This window comes from Myotis myotis, unplaced genomic scaffold (genome assembly GCF_014108235.1).
Source record: "Myotis myotis isolate mMyoMyo1 unplaced genomic scaffold, mMyoMyo1.p scaffold_m19_p_15, whole genome shotgun sequence".
NCBI lineage: Eukaryota > Metazoa > Chordata > Mammalia > Chiroptera > Vespertilionidae > Myotis > Myotis myotis.
The window spans coordinates 51,497,217-51,517,998 of record NW_023416319.1 but is presented as its reverse complement, the minus strand read 5'-3'; the positions used below and the strand labels follow the sequence as shown (position 1 = coordinate 51,517,998).

General features: G+C 37.1%; 1 pseudogene; it reads right to left on the bottom strand.

The window, feature by feature from the left end:
• Positions 1-19,689: 19,689 nt before the first annotated feature.
• LOC118670347 overlaps positions 19,690-20,782 on the bottom strand; it is a 40,590-nt pseudogene continuing 39,497 nt past the window's right edge.

Here is a 20,782-nt window from a genome sequence, read left to right as displayed (position 1 = left end):
AGAGCAATATTCCCATTAGAGAACACGTAAAAATTCTGTATAAAATAGAAAAGAACATAAATATTTTTCTTATTCATAATTACATATAAAAATGCATATCTGTAGATAGAAATTCCCAAGTGGCTACTAGTAAAAACAGAGTTTGACTCTGGAGAGGTAACACTTCTGCTGTGAATAACCCTCGTCAATGATGGCAAAAGCCAGGTTTGAACATGTAGAGTAGGACAGCAGACAAATGTGTTAGTTCATTCAGGCTACTAACAAAATACCACAGACTGGGTGATGTAAAAACAACAGAATTGTATTTCTCTCAGAGCTGACGGCTAGAAGTTCAAGCTGAGGGTGCTGGAATGGTCAGGCTCTGGTGAAGACCCTCATATGGTGGAAGGGACTGGGGCAATCCATGTTGTTTTTTCTAAAAGAGCACTAATCCTATTCATGATGGTCCCACCCTCATGACCTAAGACCTTCCCAAGGCCCCACCGCCTAATACCTTCACACTGGGCATTAGGATTTGAAAATGACTTTTAGGAGAACGTGAAAATCCAAACCAGAGCAGAAAATACAGAAAAAAAAAAAGGGAATATGATTAATGAACTAATGAACAGTATTGACGTTAAATAAGATACATTTATTAAAGAATTATACTTTCTTAGAATAAAAAATGTTAAAAGTTGTAATTATAGACTTATTAAATATTTTGTAGCAGATGAGAGAGAGAGAGCATTAGAAATTCAGACAACTGGAGAAATTATCCAGAATGCAACAAAGATAAAAACATGAATTTGAAATTAGAATATATAAATGAGAGGATGATAAACTCAAGCATAGACCTACTTTGATCTTCAGAAAGAGAACATAGAAAGACTAAAGGGCCCTAGCTGGTGTGGGTCAGTGGACAGAGTGTTGGCCTGGGGACTGAAGGGTCCCAGGTTTGATTCTGGTCAAGGGAACATGCCTGGGTTGCGGGATAGATCCCCAGTAGGGGGCGTGCAGGAGGCAACCAATCAATGTTTTTCTCTCATCACTGAAGTTTCTATGTCTCTCTCTCGCTCTCCCTTCCTCTCTGAAATAAAGTAAAAATTTAAAAAAGAATAAAGGGAATATAACTACTTGAAAATAAAATGAATAAAATGTTTCTTTATTGAAAGTCACCAATCTGGAATCCCAATGTGTACTAAACAGAATAAATGAAAATCAGATCACAAAAGTTTATTAATATAATGAAACTGTAGAACTCCAGAGAAACTAAAAGTCCTGAAAGCAATCACAAGAAATTGAATTTCTTATGAATACATTGAACTTCATAATAGCTACATTAGAAACTAATACAAAGAAATAATAACTTGAAAATAATAAGAGAAACAAAGTTATTCTTTAGATATTTAGGATTTTTTTGCATCTCTGTATAAATGCAAATTGTTTGATTGCAAGTAACAAAAGCACATGTGTTCTATCCTAAGGCAGGCAGGGAGGGGCTGGTGGGGGAGAAAAAAAGAAGCATTTATTGCAAGGATATTATGATGTTTCATAAAACTCAAGAGCCTGCAGGAACACTAGGCCTCCAAAAGAACTAGAACCAGGAACAGAAAATAGAGGAGGAACAGTAGCAACTCTCACATTCTCTCTCTCTCTCTCTCTCTCTCTCTCTCTCTCTCTCTCTCTCTCTCTCTCTCTTCTATCTCTATCTCTCTCAGGAATGTCCACAAATGATTACAAATACTCTGAGGCTCTGAGAATATTGATTTTGGGTTTCCAAATAAATTGTAGCAAATAGATGAATTCACAAACATGGAATCCAAAAATAATGAAGCTTGATTGTATAATTTAGTCTCAGTATTTTATGTCTCATGTTGTATGTTCTCTTTAATATTGTCAAAGAAGACAATAAGTACTCATTCTCTCTCAGCTATACTCTGCAAAATGTCAAGCACTGTTAACTTTGTCAGCATTGGATGAGCCAATAATCTTCATTGAAAACTTCTTTCCTGGAAAGAGGAGAATCAGCTGAATATATGATTCTTATATCATCACTGTGGAGTTTAGTTTAAATTTGTTTGGATTAATATTAATATTAGCATTAATATTAATATTAATTACCTAAGTTCTGTAAATATCAAAGAAGAAGTGACTCAAAATGGGATATAGCCAATTATCTAAAACATGATAACTGCATATTTCTGTTACATTTATTTATCATATTTTCAGTTGTGTTGATTTTCCTATAACTGGTTTTACTGAAAACACTCTCCCAACTTTGATGAACCACTTTCAACTTTAATTTCATTTTAATTATAATGAGTAAATTGGCCCTTAATAATTTTCAAGCCCAAACATCTGCACTGCAAAGTCTCAATGACCGCTGGAAAATAATATGTAGTGTGCTTCCATTCATTCTTACTTGTGGCTTTTCAATGGAGTGGTAGCACACAGGAGAATGCTGTCATTAGTAAAATGTATGTAACCATCAAGATGTAAATAGAAAAATTATTCATCATGATCAGGTTTCCTCATATTTAATTTATTTGTAATTGTATTAAAAATAATACTATAAAAATTTTATAAAAGAAAAGAATAACTTACCCATGGAGATATAAATAACTATGCACGGGGCCAAGTGCATACTTGAAGCATCAGGGGTCCACTCTGTAAAGCGCATGATATTCTAACCATTATGCTGCACACCTGAAGCTAATAAAAATAATATTGAGCCCCACCGCCATGGCTCAGTGGTTGAGCATTGATCTATGAACCAGGATGGTCACAGTTTGAATCCTGGTTAGGGCACATGCCCAGACTGCAGGCTCAGTCCCCAGAAGGGGGCATGCAGGAGGCAGCCAATCATTGATTTTTCTCTCTGATCGATGTTTCTATTTCTCTATTCCTCTCCCTTCTTCTCTCTCTAAAAACCAATAAAAACATATTTTAAAAATAATATTGAATGTAAACTGTAATTAAAAATTAAGAAAAAATAATATCACAAAAATGTATAGTTTCAAAAAGGAATATAAATGAATATAAAATGTAACATACCACCAAAAAAAAAAAAAAAAAGAAGAAGAAGAAGAAGAAGCTTTTACTTTGTGTTAAAATTGGGAAAAGACAGCCAAAGTAATTTCCATCACAATTATTAATAAAATAAATTACCAAAATCAGTATCACTTAATTTTAATCAAACTTCTTGCTTAATCAATTTGATGTGAAGGAAGCAAAGTTATAAACAGACAATACATTTATTGTTCATTATGAGAAAAAATGGCCAATAATTTGATAATTTACTCATTCTATGGTTATATTCCTAAAAAATATTATTTTAAAATATAGTATTAAAGGGATTTGGTTCTGGTTAGAAGATAAGGGTAGAAAAAGGAATTGTTTAATATCTGTGCCAGCAATAATAAGCTATAAAATAAATGAAAGTAAATGAAATAAACTATAATAGCCATAATATCAAATACATGTATTTTGAAATACACATATTGAGAATAAGTCTTATATAAAATGAAAAAAATCTATACATATTCACTGAGATAGTGTATCAGGGCCATGAAAGGTGGAAAGCATAAGCACAGTCTCAGAGAATAGACATAGAACTTGGGTTCAAGTCCCAGCTCTGCTACTTGTTAGCTCTGGGCCTTAGACAAGTTAGTTAACCACTGTGTTCCCGCGACTCTCAGTTACAACTATGAATAATACCTATCTCATAGGGTTTCACAGAGTTTAGAGAAGTTAATTCTGTGGGCAAAAAACAATGCTCAGAATGTAGTACTGTTATGACAAGTGTCAGTTATTCAGCTTATAGGTAAAACCGGAACATTTTAATCTTTTGCAAATAAAGCCCAAGCTTAATACCAACATTCACAATCAAACTCAAAAGGATTTTTCTTGGAACTCAAAATATTTTGCTTTTAATCAAATAAATTAAAAACAATTATTAATATTGAGAATAAATGGCAGGTACCTTTATCATTATAGGTTATTAAATGCAATATTAGATATGACAGTATGATACTAGAAATATTAATAGACATGTAATCCTAGACATTCCAGTAAAGATGCATTAAAACAGTAATATCACTGCCCTTCCTAGTGTACTCAGTGGTTAGAGCATTGGCCCAGGAACTGAAGGGCCATGGGTTGGATTCCTGGTCAAGCGCACATGCCTGGGTTGCAGGTTTGGTCCCTAGCCCAAGTCAGGGCATGAGGGAGGCAACCAATCAATGTGTCTCTCTCACATCGGTGTCTGTCTGTCTGTCTCCCTTCCTTCTATTTTCTCTAAAAATAAATGGAGTCCAGCCAGCATGGCTTAGTTGTTGAGAGTTGACCTATGAACCAGGAGGTCACTGTTCAATCCCAGGTCAGGGCAAATGTCTGGTTGCAGGCTGAATCCCCAGCATGGGGCCTGCAAGAGGCAGCCTATCAATGATTCTCTCTCATCATTGATGTTTCTATCTCTTTCCTCTCTGAAATCAGTAACATACATACATACATACATTCATACATACATACATACATAAATAAAATCAATGGAAAAAATATTCTAGGGTGAGGATTAACAAAATAAAATAGTCATATTACCAAGTCCCTTGGATTTAAGACTTGATACATGTCAGGTATTCCAGTAGCTTTGTAACCAGCATGTACCAACACAAACAGGCAAGTAATTTGCTACTGTCTCCTTTTATAGATAAGGATACAGAAGAAAGCAAGGGGATTATATAGCTTATTAGTTGTGGCCTAACAAAGGGCAAGAAAATATTTTAAGTATGAAATAGTAAACTTCAATCATATTATAACATATTGTATTGCATTTCATTTTATTAAATATTTTTAAAGTGATACAGATAAATCTGGGTAATTCATGAATCAGACTTTGCCTAGAGTTTTAGTTCAGTAAACAGCAACCCAATGCATAAAGCTTTGGTGAGTAATGTCAGCCTCACTATAGTTTTTCTTAAGGAGTCTGTAAGCAGGCACATCAGAAAGCAAAATACTCTGCTTTCCACTTCCTTCCTCTAGTCTAGCTCATCTTTCTCCATCAGCACTACCACTTCTCTACATTGTGCTGTTTTTCTTCATGGCATCACTGTGCCCCCACATTTCCCGTATCTGGGAGACACAGTACGTTCCCCTGAACTGGTATCATCTCCTGATGTAATCAGCAGCCCCTCCCATTCTGTTTACCCAAATTTCAGCCTCTCAGTCTGGTATTTAATACCTATTTCTTTTTACCACACTCATTGAAATTCTCTTTTTTTGCATAAAAAGAGTAAACAAATTTCAATGTCAGTACGTAATTATCCCTCACATGATATTTTAATGGCTTAGGAATGTTTCACTGCCTGAATGTTTACTATTACATCTAACCAATGCGCAACAGCTGTTGAAAATTTTGGTTTTTCCAATTTTTCATTACTACAAACAACTGTAAAACAAACAGCCTTGCAGTTAATTATGTTAAAATTTGACCATACGCTCAATTATTTCCTTAGGATAAAATTCTAGTTAATTGAATTTTTGGTTCATTGTTTATACATATTGTTAAGGCTGTTGATGCACACTATCAAATTACCCTACAGATAGTTTATACACATTTACATTCACTCAGCAGAGACTGAGGGATAGTAAAAAAAATAGTATCTCATTGTTATTTTAATTTGCATTTTACAGTAAGATGTGAAACTGTTTAATAACAATGTTACTTTTGCCAAAAATATAGCCAGTTGAAATTATAACACAGCATGGTAGGCAGACCTACACATATGTAAAATACACAGATAGTATTTCCTGTGCATTGAATGAACATACACACATGCACACATATTTCAAATAACTGGCTGATCACTCAGAAAATCAAATAGGTAAATGCCTAACTCCTAAATATTTACCATACAGAGCAGTGTGTTTTTATGTGTGTTTCCAAGCGCCTGAGTGGTTTGTGTAGTAAATTTAGAAGATCAAGACCAACATTTTCCCAGCCATCAAAGAGCAGAACAAAATATATATCCATGTGTATGTTTCCTTGGTAACAGGCAAAAATGTTTCTTACTGTGAGCTGTGATCAGAAACATCCGAAAGCCACTGATATAAATAATCTGTGGAATTAAATGCATTACTGCATGTAGTGTGCTTTGTGCAATATACTATTGTTTAGTAAGCACTTTTACATATTTTGGAAGCATTATCATCATTACACACATATGAATTTGCATATATATCATAATCAGGAAAACGTAAGGCTTTTTAAATGAAAATATGCTTTCTGATATATGTGCAACCTCTGCCATGGGCTTCGGCACTGTCTACTTCTGCGAATAGGTGATCCATCCTGAGGGCTTTACCACATACTCTGTGAAAAGGTTAATTTCTATTTATTGAGTCCTGCTTTACAGTCAGTAGGGTTTGTGAGGCTAGGCTTATGTACTCCATAACATGCAACTGTTCATGGGCATACACGGAAGCTGCCAAGTCTCTTTTGTATCACTGACTCTCCAGATGAGACACAACTATTCACAAGTCAAAGTAGCAAAATTCTCCTCTCTTAAGTCCAAGGCTTTTCCCTAGATTCTAGGAGGAAATTCTTAGCTCAAAGAGGGATAAAATAGCAGGTGTCTTCTTATTTTCCTCAAGACATTTGAATATATGGAAATCATAAATATTCTATTTTAAAAAGCACATTGATTCTGCATACATAACTTAAGCATTCAGCACATGATAAAAGGATTACAACAGTTATCCTCATTAATCAAAGGCCCTTGGCATGACCAAAGCCAGAATAGTGGTGATGGGCACAGTGAGAAGTACTGGGATAATATCTCCTTATTCCAGTTCAAGCCATCTTACTGGGAGATCTCAGGCCACGCCCCCAGCTTGATGGGGACTTCAGGCTGCACCCCTGGCCCTGGCGCAGGGACAGGGGACATGAAGCTGTGCGCCCCCCCCCCCCACCTGGTGGGGCTTGATGGGGGACATGAGACTTCACCCCCTGCCCAGAGGGTCTTGACAGGGGACCTCAGGCCACGCCTCCCACCTTGGTGCTGGGCCAGGGGACCTGAGGCTGCACCCCATGCACAAAGGGACTTGGCGGGTGTGGGGCCAGCCGGTCTAGGTCTCAGCCAATGGGGGTGGGGCGGCTAGGTCTAGGTCTCCTGTGTTTTTAAAGCGCATGTGGGTGGTGGGCAGGGACTTGACTCTAGGTCTCGCAGCGTGCCCCAGACTGACAGATGGAAGATTTTCATATACATTTTACTAATTTTCTTTTATCTCTGACACTTCTATTATAGAGAGAGGGCAAATAGCAATATTAAAATATTTCCTCTAATTAATTCCCTTTTAATGTGTACAAATTTCGTGCACCAGGCCACTAGTTTACTTATAAAAAAGTAATTCCATCATTTTCACACATGTACATATGTGCTTTATGTTTTTTATTATTTATTTACCACAAGTAAAGGTCAGGCATTGTTATCTTTCTTTTAAATTTTTTTTACCTTTTCATTTAATTACTGCTGTGTATGTGCTCCATGTGAGTGACGTAGGTGCTTATGTAGGTGTGTTGCGACTTACGGCAAAAATTGCGTTACATCGTGCTGTAGGAACGAATCTCCGACGTAACCCAGGACCTATGGTAATAGGCTTAACAAAAGAATAAGAGAAGGAGAAAGGAACAGAGCCTATTCAAACAAGTAGTTGAAGAGAACTTCCAAAACCGATGGAAAGAGCTAGCTTCTTGAATCCAAGAAGCAAAGAGAACACTTAATTACCTAAATCAGAAGAAGACTTCTCCAAGATACAATGTATTAAATCTGTCAAAAATTATTGGGGGGAAAAAGAATTCTTATGGGGAAAAAAATCGTCAATTGTAAAGGAAAGCCCATGACATAATCATCAAACTTCTAAGCAGAAAATTAACAAGTTAAAGTGAGTGGAAGCAAATATCCAAACTATTGAAAGAGGAAAAATTACCAGCCAAGAATAATATATCCAGCAAGTTAACCTTTAGATATGAAGGAGAAATACAACCTTTTCAGATATACAGAGGCTGAGGAAATTTATCACCAAAAAACTTTCATTGCAGGAACTACTCAAAGGGATTAGTCTACCTGAACTAAAGAACAAAAGGTCACAAACCAGGAGTAAGATCGCCAACAAACTTGCAGTATGAACAAAGATTTGTGACAACAAACATCAAGGGGGAGGGGGCAGAAGTCAGAATTTGCAAAGGAGGATGGAGATCAGACACATTCAAAAGAAAAAGGACTGCTATATACAGGGTGTCCCAAAACCATGTATACACACTAACAGCTGACAGCTCAATTGATGTTTCTTTCTTTTCAGCCAGATTAAGCTTTGAACAAAGGAAGTTCACCCTAAAATGCTACTGGAAGTTTGAAAATGCAGTTGAAGTACAAAAACTGCCTTTATAATTATTCAAAGTGTATATATTTTTTGTACCCCCCAAAAATGTATACACATTTTAACAGCAGATTATTCTCTTAATTTTCATTTCTTTTTCAGGTTGAACTGATTTAAAATAATGGTTGAAAGCAGACTAAGCTTTAACATAGAAAATTTATCCACTAGACTTTTTGTTGTTGTTGATCCTCACCTGAAGATATTGTTTTATTGATTTTTTTAGAGAGAGTGGAAGAGAGAAGGAAAGACAGAGAGAACCATTGATGTGAGAGAAAAACCCGGGCCAGGGAGGAGCCTGCAACCAAGGTATGTGCCCTTTGACCAGAATTGAACCTGGGACCCTTTGGTCAACAGGCCAACACTCTATCCACTGAGTCAAACCAGCTAGGGATCCACTAGATTTTTTTATAGTTATACATAAAAGAGAAAGTTTTTGGTGCAAAACTGGCAACAGTTGATGAATTGAGAGTGCACAAATAATGAATGCAATTATTCTTGATGTTTGTGATTCCATTGTTTCATGTTATCAGCAATTCCTGAACCAGAACAGTCATCAGTTTGAAAGCAGGGGTTGACAAAATAAGATTATTCATTTCTGTAGATTCTTTTAAATTTTGAAAATGAACTGAATGTTAATAAACACTGACCTTATAATTGTTCAATCTGTGTATACATTTTTTGGGGACAGCCTATATATGAAACTTTCTTTTTTCATTAATCTAAAGCTAAACACACACACACACACATACACACACACACACACCAAAACAGACATGTTATTAAAAAAGGGGAAGCAGAGAAAAGAGGTATGGAATACCACCAAACAAAAACAAAAGAGAGAACCACAAAAGAAAAAAAAAAAAAGGAAGCACAGAGCTACTAGAAAACAAAAGGTGAAATGCTATAGGAAATCCTCATACATCAATAATTACCCAAAATGTCAATGGACTGAATTCACCAATAAAAGGCACAGAGTAGCATATTGGATCAAAAACACATGTAAGCTGCAAAGACAAAGATAGACTCAAAGTAAAGGCTGGAAAATGATTTTCCAAGCAAATAGCATTCACATAAGAGCATGTGTAGCCATACTTATATCTGACAAAACAGATCTCAAGATGACAAAGTTAACAAGAGACAAAGATGGACATTTTATAATGAAAAAATGGAAACACTGCATCAAGAAGTCATAACACTTCTCAATATTTATGCACCCAATCAGGGAGCACTGAAATATATAAAGCAACTATTCACAGAACTAATGGGAGAGACTAATAAAAATACAATCATAGTTGGGGACCTAAATACTCCATGGACGGCTCTAGACAGATCATCCAAACAAAATCAACAAAGAAATATCGGCCTTAAATGACACATTAGACAAAATGGACATAATTGACATTTCCAGAGCCTTTCAGCCAAGAACATCAGATGTTACATTCTTCTCCAGTGCACATGGAATATTCTCAAGGATAGACCATATGTTGGATCAGAAAGCTAGCCTCAACTGATTCAAGAGGATTTAAACTATACCACGCATATTCTTTGCAATTAGAAATGAACTGCAAAAGGGAGTAAAGAAACTGACAAATATATGGAGATTAAACAACATAGTACTAAAAAATGATGGGGTCAAGGAAGAAATAAAAGGTGAGATCAAAAGATCTATAGAGACAAATGAAAATGACAATATGACATATCAAAGCCTCTGTGATTCAGTGAAAGCAGTAATAAGAGGGAAGTTTATCATTACAGGCCTATCTCAAGAAAAAAGAGAAATCCCAAGTCAATAACCTAACGTTACCTGGTCAGGAGGTAGGGCATTTTTCCTATGCACTGAAGGGTCCTGCGTTTGGTTCCAGGTCAGGGCACATACCCAGTTTACTGGTTTGATCACACAGTTGGGGCATATGTGTAAGGTAGCCAATCAATGTTCAATGTTTCTCTCTCACATTGGTCTCTCTCTCTCTTCTCTCTCTCTCTCTCTCTCTCTCTCTCTTTCCACTTTTCCTCCTCTTTTTCTAGAATCAATAAAAAACATAGCCTCAGGTGAGGATCAAAAATAATAATAATAAAATAATATAACATATATTAAAAAATGAGAAAAAAAAGTAACCCAAAGTCAGCAGAATAAAGAAATAATAAAAATTAGGACAGAATTAAATGAAATAGAATACAAAATAGAATTAAATGAAATAGAGTACAAAATGACTATATAAAAAATAACAACAAAGATGAGTAAAATTGGCAAACTGCTGGCTAGACTCACTAAGAAATGAAGAGAAAAGATTCATATAAACAAAGTCAGGAATGAAAGGGGAGATGGAACCACAGACAGCACATATTTACAGAGGATCACACTAGAATACTATGAAGACTCTATGTCACCAAATTCAATAACCTAGAAAAAGTAGATAAGTTCATAAAAGTATGTAACCTTCCTATATTGAAAATCTGAATTGACTGATCAATAGTGAAGAAATTGAAAGTACCATCAGAAAACTTTGAAAACATAAAAGTCCAGGACCAGATGGCTTCACTAGTGAATAATAGCAAATAATCAAGGAAGATTTAATACCTATTCTCAAACTCTTCCAAAAAATTGAAGAGGCAACACCTTGTAATACATTTTATGAGGCCAACATAACCCAGTACCGAAACCTGGCAAGGACAGCACACACACAAAAAAAAACTATAGACCAACATCTCTGATGAATACAGATGCAAAGTCCTACACAAATTCTAACAAATCAAATACAAAAATACATTTAAAAAAATTGTCTCGTGCCCAGCTCGTGTGGCTCAGTGGTTGGGCATTAACCCAATGAACCAGGAGATCACCGAGTTGATTCCCAGTCAGGGCACATGCCTGGGTTGCAGGCTTGATCCCTGGTGGTAGGGGTGTGCAAGAGGCAGCCAATCAATGTTTCTCTCTCTCTCTGCCTTCGTCTCTCTCTTTTTTAAATCAATTTAAAAAAACATTTTAAAATAATAATACATCACAATCAAGTGGGGTTCATTCCAGGGGCATAAGGATGGTTCAACATATACAAATTGATAAATGTAATATAGCACATTAACAAAAGAAAGAAAAGAATCTTATGATCTTATCAATAGGTGCAGAAAAAGAACATTTGATAAGATACAATATTCATTTATGATTAAGACACTCAATAAAGTGGGTACAGAAGGAATGTACTTAACATAATAAAGACCATGTATGACAAACCCTAAGGAAATATCATACTCAGTGGTGAAAAACTGAAAGTTTTTCCTCTAAAATCAGGAACAAGACAAAGATGCCCACTCTCACCACTATTATTTAACATAGTTCTGGAAGTCTTAGCCAGAGCAATTAGAAAATAAAAAAGAAATAAAAGCATCCAAATTGGCAAGGAAAAATAGAAGTGATGACTTGACTCTGTATATAGAAAACCCTAAAACTTCACCAAAAAACTATTAGAAACAATAAACAAATATAGTAAAGTTGCAGAACACAGAATCAATGTACAAAAAAACATTGCTTTCCTGTATACTAACAATGAAATATCAGAAAAGAGATGAAAAAAATCAATTCCTTTTGCAATTGCAGCCAAAAGAATAAAATACCTATATATAAACTTAACAAAGGATGTGAAGGACCTAAAAACTACTGGAAACTGTAAAGCATTATTTAAAAATATTTATTTATTTATTTATTTATTTATTTATTTATTTATTTATTTTTGCTAAGTGAAATAAGCCAGTCAATGAAGGAAAAATATCACATGATCTCACTCATTCATGGATAATAAAGACCATTATAAACTTTTGAACAATAACAGATACAGAGGCAGAGCTGCCTCAAACAGATTGTCAAACTGCAGCGGGAAGGCCGGGGAGGGTTGGGGGGCAGGAGGGAGGGGGGTAAGAGATCAACCAAAGGACTTGTATGCATGCATATAAGCATAACCAATGGATATAAGACACTGGGGGATAGGGGAGGCTAGGGGACTGTCAAGGGTGGGGGGAAAAAAAGGAGACATATGTAATACTCTTTGTAATACTTCAAGCAATAAAAAAATATATATTTAAAAAGACTTATTGAAAGAGAACAATATACCATGGTCATGAATTAGAATGATCAACATAGGAAAAAAATGGCCATATTACCCAAAGCAATATACAGATTTAATGCAATACCCATCAAAAGCCCAATGAACAAAAAAATAATCATTAGATTTGTATGAAACTGGAAAGATCCCAAATAACCAAAACAATACTGAGAAAAAAATACAAAGCTGGAGGTATCACACTGATTTAAAATTATACTACAGAGCTACAGTTATCAAAACAGCATGGCATTGGCAGAAAAACAGACACAGAGATCAATGGAACAAAATTAAGAGCCCAGAAATAAAACCACATGTATATGGGCAACCAATTTTTGACAAAGAAGTCAAAAACACACAGTGGGGAAAAGAATACCTCTTAATAAATGGAGCCAGGAACATTAGAAAGCCAAATGAAAAGGAATGGAACTACGTTACAGTTTGTCTCCATGTACAACAATTAAATCAAACTGGATCAAAGACCTAAATTTAGGACCTGAAACAATAAATTACACAAAAGAAAACATAGGTACCAAACTTATGGACCTTTGTCACAGAGAACATTTTATGAATTTGACCCCATAGCAAAGTAAAGGCAAAAATAAATGAAGGGGACTATATCAAACTAAAAGGTTTCTGCATAGCAAAAGAAGCTGCCAGCAAAGCAAAAGGGCAACCAACCAAATGGGAGATAATATTTGCAAACAATAGCTCCAACAAGGGGTTAATAACCAAAATACATAAAGAACTCTTACAACTCAACACCAAACAAACAATAATCCAATTAAAAATTGGACAGAGTGCCAAGCCAGTGTTGCTCAGTGGTTGAACATCGACCTATGAACCAGAAGGTCACAGTTCCATTCCTAGCCAGGGAACATGCTTGAATTGTGGGATTGATCCCCAATGGGGGACGTACAAGAGATAGCTAATCAATGATTCTCTCTCATCATTGATGTTTCTCTTTATCCTTGATCCTTCCTCTGTGAAATCAGATATAAGAAAAAATGCTCACCTGCATTAGCTATTAAGGAAATGCAAATCAAAACTATGATGAGATACTGTCACACACCTGTTAGAATGGCTATTATTAACAAGTAATAACAAGTATTGGTAAAATTGTGAAGAAAAAGGAACCCTCATTCACTGCTGATGGGAATGTAAACTGGCACAACCACTATGGAAAACAGTATGGTGGTTCCTCAAAAAACTACAAATAGAGTTCTCATATGACTGAGAAATCCCTCTTCTGGATATCTACCTGAAAAAACTTGAAAACAGTTATTCATAAAGGTATATGTACCCCTATGTTCATTGCAGCATTATTTATTTGGCCAATGCAATGGAGACAACCAAAGAATCCTTTGATAGTAGGTTGGATAAAGGAGATGTGTGGATATATACACTATGGAATTCTACTCAGCCATAAGAAAAGATGAAATACCTCTATTTGTGACAACATGGATGTACCTGAGAATATTATGTTAAATGAAATAAGTCAATCAGAAAAAAAGGTAATAAACATATGATTTTACTGATATGTGGGGTATAAAACAAACTCACCGACATAGACAACAGTATGCCAATTTCCAGAGGGAAGGGTGCTGGGGAGCAAATATATGGTGACAAAAGGTGATTAGACTTTGGGTGGTGGGCACACAATTCAATATACAGATCATGTATAATAAAAATGTATACTTAAAACCTATTTAATCTTATTAACTAATGTCACCTCAATAAATATAATTTCAAAATGTCATCCGATAAGCATTTGTTGATTCAATAAATATGGAACTTGTGGGGGAAAAAAAAACTTAGGCAGTTAAAAGGGTGGAATTATTATGATTAATTCTCTAAAACATGGCCTTGAATTGTTGCTCTTTTGTTTTTTTTTCAAGACTTTTTTACTTTTTGAAAAAGAATTAACCTATGATCAAATACAAGATAAAGATGTGTATTTCTAGTCCCACTAGGCAATGGACATAAAAGGAACATCTAATTCTAGTCTTTATTCACTACCTGGAAGGAGAACCCAATGATCCATCAGCCTAAGAATCTACAGTCTCAAGGATTGGTTAGGCCAGTGGTCGGCAAACTCATTAGTCAACAGAGCCAAATATCAACAGTACAACGATTGAAAATTCTTTTGAGAGCCAAGTTTTTTAAACTTAAACTATAAAGGCAGGCACATTGTTATTAACCTAATTAGGGTACTCCTAAGGCTTAGGAAGAGCTACACTCAAGGGGTCAAAGAGCTGCATGTGGCTCGAGAGCCGCAGTTTGCCGACCAAGGGGTTAGGCCAAGTCACCAGGTAGCCCGTCACACTCTACATGTGTTTGGGAATGAGATAGAAAAACAACTACCCTGTTGATAACTGGTTTCAGAGTCTTTGCAGTTGTTGATGGTATCTGTTGACACTCCAAGCCTGTCAGACATCCATGAACTGGAGTCTATTCTAGGGTGGGTATAACTGTGAACAGAAACTCATAAAACAGGGCTATGAATAGAAATGAATGGCAGCAATTTAAGAAATTCCTTATTTGTAAGGGAGTGTGATGGATGCTGAGAGAGTCAATTAGTCTTGCAAAAGCATTCAGAGAATATCTGTTACAGGAGAGATGGCAACTTATTCGTTAGTCAGTAATTGAGAATTTGATTAGGTAATCAATAATTTACTACCTTAACTGTTCATAAAATATTTCATTGCAAGATCTTAAATGGGTTTTGAAATTACTCATGTTAATTACATTTCTTTCTTAGGCAGTGCCTATGAAATCATAATATTCCTTTATTGCAGCAAACTAAGAACTATTTAAAGAGAAAGGCCACTGTACAGAGAAAATACATGTGATATATTGTGTTCTTAATTTATAAAACATTGCACAACAAAAATCCAGTTTTTGCTACATTTTGCAACATAATATATCTCTTAATGAAGAAACAGATTGCCCCTTCCTTTTTTTTAAAAAAAAATCTCTTGGTAATTAAAGTTCAAAAAAATGTAAGGTAGTAGGGTAAATTATAATTTGTTACCCATGGAAACCACCACATTGTACTAATACAGTGACTTTGCATTTCATAGATCATTCTTGGACATATTGTCTAATTACAAATAATAAGACATTGCTTTTTTCAAAACTAAAAATGACAATGGAGCAAACATGGAAGTGACAATCCTGTATGGTCTTAGAGATAGGAATAGAAATTGAATCCTTCATTCATTTAACAAATAATTATCTTATCAATATATGTCAGGCACTGTGCAATGTGGGTGCTGCCTGCACAGAAGGTTTATTTTTTATTAGTTGGGCTCAATAGTTTTTAGAGTCATTATGGAAAATATAGGATTTCAAGAATTCACTGTGATGGAGTGCTGGTTATGCCTCTTCTCTGCATGCCCCTCGACCTCGACGACACGCTCCATTCTCCCTTGCAGTTAGAAGTGACAAGTCACTGAGACCTGGACAGCGGAGCATGCGGAGCAGTGATTATGCTTGGCCTAGGAAAACTTGCACATGTGCCCCTTCCTGTTCTTTCCCCTCTGCCAAGCAGACACAGATGATGATCAGTCCCGGGAGATGAAGGATACCAGATCCCCTAGTCAGTGAGGAGTGGAGAGCATCCCACTAACAAGAAGTCCACCTTCGTCATCTGAGAAAATAACACCAGATGTGTTATCATCATCAGGCATTTGGGGGCTGTCTAGCTCTAGCTTACCCTAATGACTACAGTCACATGGACTCAGATATAAACTGCATCTGACCCTGGGCTCCTCCACTTATGCCTTCTGTCACTTAGGACAATTGTGACATTCTAATTTACTTCACCAGAAAACGAGACTAATAATTACAGCCACCGTATAAGGTGTTGGGGAAGATGGAAGGGCTTTATGTATGAACAGGGATTATACCAGCCCCTGGTAAATAAATAAACAAGGTTGGTTACTTTTATTATTGTTCCTCAGAAGATCCTTAAAGATCTGACATAGAAGCATGAAACAGACCGTCAAACCTCAGAGGGAAGGCAAGGGAGGTGGATAGGTGGAAAGAGATCAACCAATGGATTTGTATGCATATATGCATAGCCCATGGACACAGAAAACAGGGGGGCAGGGGCAGGCTAGGAGAGGTCAATGAGGGTAAAAAGGGGCATGTGCAATATTTTCTACAATAAAGATTTTTAAAAAAAAGATCTGAGAGGAAAGTTAAAGTGGACACATGAAGCCACAGGGTGAGAATTGCTCCCACAGTGTGGGGCAGGTTGGCTGGAGCAGTGAAGGATCGAAACATGCGCTCCAGTGAGAAAGTGACAATCATACTCTCCTCTTCACTGGGTGCTCTAAAATTTTCTCTTCACTGAGATTGTCTATTGTGGTTACATTCATGAGGCATCAACTCCCAACAGTATCTGGAGAGACGCAGCTATTCTGAAGGAGATAATGCAAATAGCAGCAAAGAAAAAAAAAGAAGAAGAAGAGAAGAAGAAGAAGAAAGAAGAATAAGAAGGAAGAAGAAGAAGAAGAAGAAGAAGAAGAAGAGAAGGGGGAGGGGGAGGGGGATGGTGAGGTGTATTGGTAGGTTGGAGAGGTTGATGGGAGGAGAGTGAGAGGTTAGGGAGAGTGGATGAGAAAGGGCGAACTTGAGAGGGCGATTCGCTATTGAAGAAGAGAGGAGAAGGAGAAGGAGCTCAAGAGGAAGAAGGAAACGTGGCCTCAGCAGCAGAGAAGCCGTTGGAAACCCAGAACTGAAGGGAGAGAATCCAGGAGGCACAGGAATCTGGAAGGTAGAGGAACTTGAAGGGAAGACCAACATGTGTGACCATTATCATACACATTCTAACTAGTAGAAAATTGCAAATGCATGGATGTGCCTATGCTATTATCCACCTGTGCCACGGCAGGGCAGGTATAATTACAAGGAAGGGAGCATTTAGCACCCATCTTGAGATACGTGGGGACGACCTCAGAGCAGTTTGGCATACCATAATTACTACAGCCACGTGGATTCAAATATAAGCTGCATGGTTTTGACCCTCGGCTCCTCCACGTACGCCTTCTGTCACTTAGGACAATTGTGCCATTCTAATTTACTTCACCAGAAAACAAGGCTAATGATTACGTAGATTTATTTAATACCTATTCCTTTAAAAGTAACCTTAGGTCTTATTGTGCTCTCCTTATTAAATTTTATTTAAGGAAGCAAAACACTTGAGGAAATTTTCTATTAACCACTCAGCGTTTATCTGAGTCATCCTGGTTCTGGAAAATTTTGTATTTATCATTTCTATTTGACTAAAACCACTCTAAGGGTTTCTAATGAATATCTTCCTGACTATTCAGATCCTGTTGTGACAGATTTCTCATGTAAGAACTGGAGCTCTTGCAGACCCAGGTCAGGGAAGAAATGAGAAAGGGAGGTCGATGGGAAGAGGGGAGAAGCTCTGGTCAGAGATCCCGTGTTGAGCACTGTGTTTACACAGATGGTTAAGATTATTGCTGCACACCTCGGCTTTGAAGTGCTGGTTTTCAAAGGGGCGAGGGTGATAGGTATGTCACTTTTTATCCAACTGTATTTCATTTCCTTTTGAAATACTGCTCCTCTTTCTTCTGATGGTGATCTCAATTGTGGGAGGTGAACATTTGACCCGAACAGAACAAATCAGCATCAGCCCTGCGATTTTGCTTAAACCATCAAGAAGAAGGTCCTCGTTCTCTTTGGAGATATACAACTGTAATGGTTACATGAGCTAAGAGATGCTTCTGGGAATATTTGCCTGAAAATGAGGTCATCACAGAAAAAAACTGAGTCAAAAGATGAATAGAGTGAAGTTGTGCCTCCATGAAACTGACTTCCTGGAGCCAGCTGTCTTTGCCTCTAACTCATCTATGAACCTTCTGGTTGCATTGATGGTTCTCACAGGGTGGCACCTGGAGCAGGAGCAGCCCCAGCAGCAGCACCAGGGAGCTTGTTAGAAGTGCAAATCCTCACGCCCCAACAAAAGCCTATCGAAGCAGAACCTCTGGAGCTTGGGCCCAGCAATCTGCGTTTGAACAAGCTCTCCCGGGGATTTTGATGAGTGCCCCTGAATTGCTTGGCTCTATTTGCTTATTTAATTTCATGTACACACACACACACACATACCTATATATAGATATACATGTATGTAAATAGATTACAAAAAGAATCTGTTCTTGATTTAGCATACTATTCATTTAATCATTAATTCAATAATCCATTTGATAAAATTTACTAAGTTCTTAGCACCTATAGTATGTCTCTAGATGTTTAGAATAAAAAATAAGTATGTTTTCTAATTTCAAATAGCTTTCAAAATAAGAGATAGCTAGAAATAATAAATACTTAAGCTGCCACTCTTCTGCACCCATGATAATCACTCCTAAACGAATTGCTATCATAATCCTTCCCAATAAAGTAATTCAGTCAATGCCAATCTATCAGAGTAGGCTCAAGATAATACATCAGTCATCTCTGGGATTGAAAGAAAAATAATTTTATTATTTATTTTTAATTTTGCATATAAATTATATTTTAATATAAAGTGGTTTGGGTAATAACATATAGGGTATTTTTAGTGTGAGTCAATAATATCTTGGCCAATCTTCTTGGAACAATATACTTTGTATTATACTAGAGGCCCAGTGCATGAATTCATGTACCAGTGGGGTCCCTTGACCTGGCCTGCAGGATTGGGCCAAAACTGGCCCTCCAACATCTCCCAAGGAGTCCCAGATTGTGAGAGGGTGCAGGCCTGGCCCAGGGACCCCAATGGTGCACGATTGGGGCCAGGAAGGGATAGGGAAGGTTGGCCAGCTAGGGAGGGCTCCAGGGTGTGTATTGCCCATCTTGCTCAGTCCTGATGGGTTGGACCCCAGCAGCAGGCTAACCTACTGGTCAGAGCATCTTCCCCCTGGTGGTGAGTGCATGTCATAGCAAGTGGTTGAGCTGCCTTAGCATATCATTAGCATATTACGCTTTGATTGGTTGAACGAATAACCAGTCAACTAAACACTTAGCATATTAGGCTTTTATTATATAGGATTACCATTACCTAATATGTAATGGTAATATTATATGTATCCATAGCATTTTCGGTGTTTTTCATTTATTTATTTTAAAGATTAAACACCTTTATTACATGAGCTAAGATATAAGGGAAGAGGATTTATTTTCCTTTTGGGAACTTGATTTTCCTCTGATAAAACTCCAGCTCCTTGCCCTCTAGCACATGGTCCTCTGTGTGGCCACATGGGCCTGGTCTTGAAGGGATGTGCGCAAGAATCTTGCCTTGCTGGAACCGCTCCTCGAAAAGACTGCTGATTTTGGCATTCTTTTTCCCTTAACATATATCTGAGTTTTCTTTGATTGTTTCTTGTTGAAAATCTTTTCTTCCTCAGGAGTTAATTTGGCACTCTTCTTGTGGCACAGGGGTAGTGCCTAGTGGGACTCACACCACTGTCTGTGAGTGTGTGTCAATGAACAGAGGCGGTTCTTTACTAGGGTCTTAGTGCGGACCCATTTGTTGTTGGATGCATTGTAGACAACATTAATAATCCTTCTTCTGTGAATACAGCACTCGGAACCCCAGGAGGAGTTGCCCACATCCAGCCTCAAGGCTTGGTACTTCTTGTTACCTCCTCGCACATGGACCGTGCATATGTGGTGGGTGGGGGCCAGTCTTAGCATTGCCAGCAGGATGTCCCAGCTCATATTTTCTCTTCTTGTGGAAGGATTTTCTCTTCTCCCAGGTCTTATGGCACTTGGTGCCAGCTGGAAGGCTAAAGTGCAAAATATTCTCTAGTTAGAATTGCAATTCATTTACTTAAGAAACTTTTGGATATGTTTAATATAAAATGCAATACCAATTTTACAGATGTGGATATTGGTGTCAGAAAGCATACTGCTTTGTACCTGTATTCACCAAAACTTCATTGCTCAGCATTCAATGTGACTGATTATAGATCTTTGACAACATTTATTCCAGCAGACTGGATCTATTGGACCAGCTGCTGAAGAACCTGATTGGGAATTACATAGAGATTCGAGTGGCTTCATGGAGAATGGTCAACAATGAGAGTAAATAGTAGTTGACATAGACAAGGTAATAGAAGCCCAGGCCCCTGCTGTAGGGCCCTCAGCACAAAAGGCTGCACTGATAGCTTCAACAGAGCCTTGGGATTATCCCAGGGAAAGAATGTTATCATCCACAGTGATCCTAAATATGCCTTTATGGCAGTCCATGCCCATGGGGTAATGTG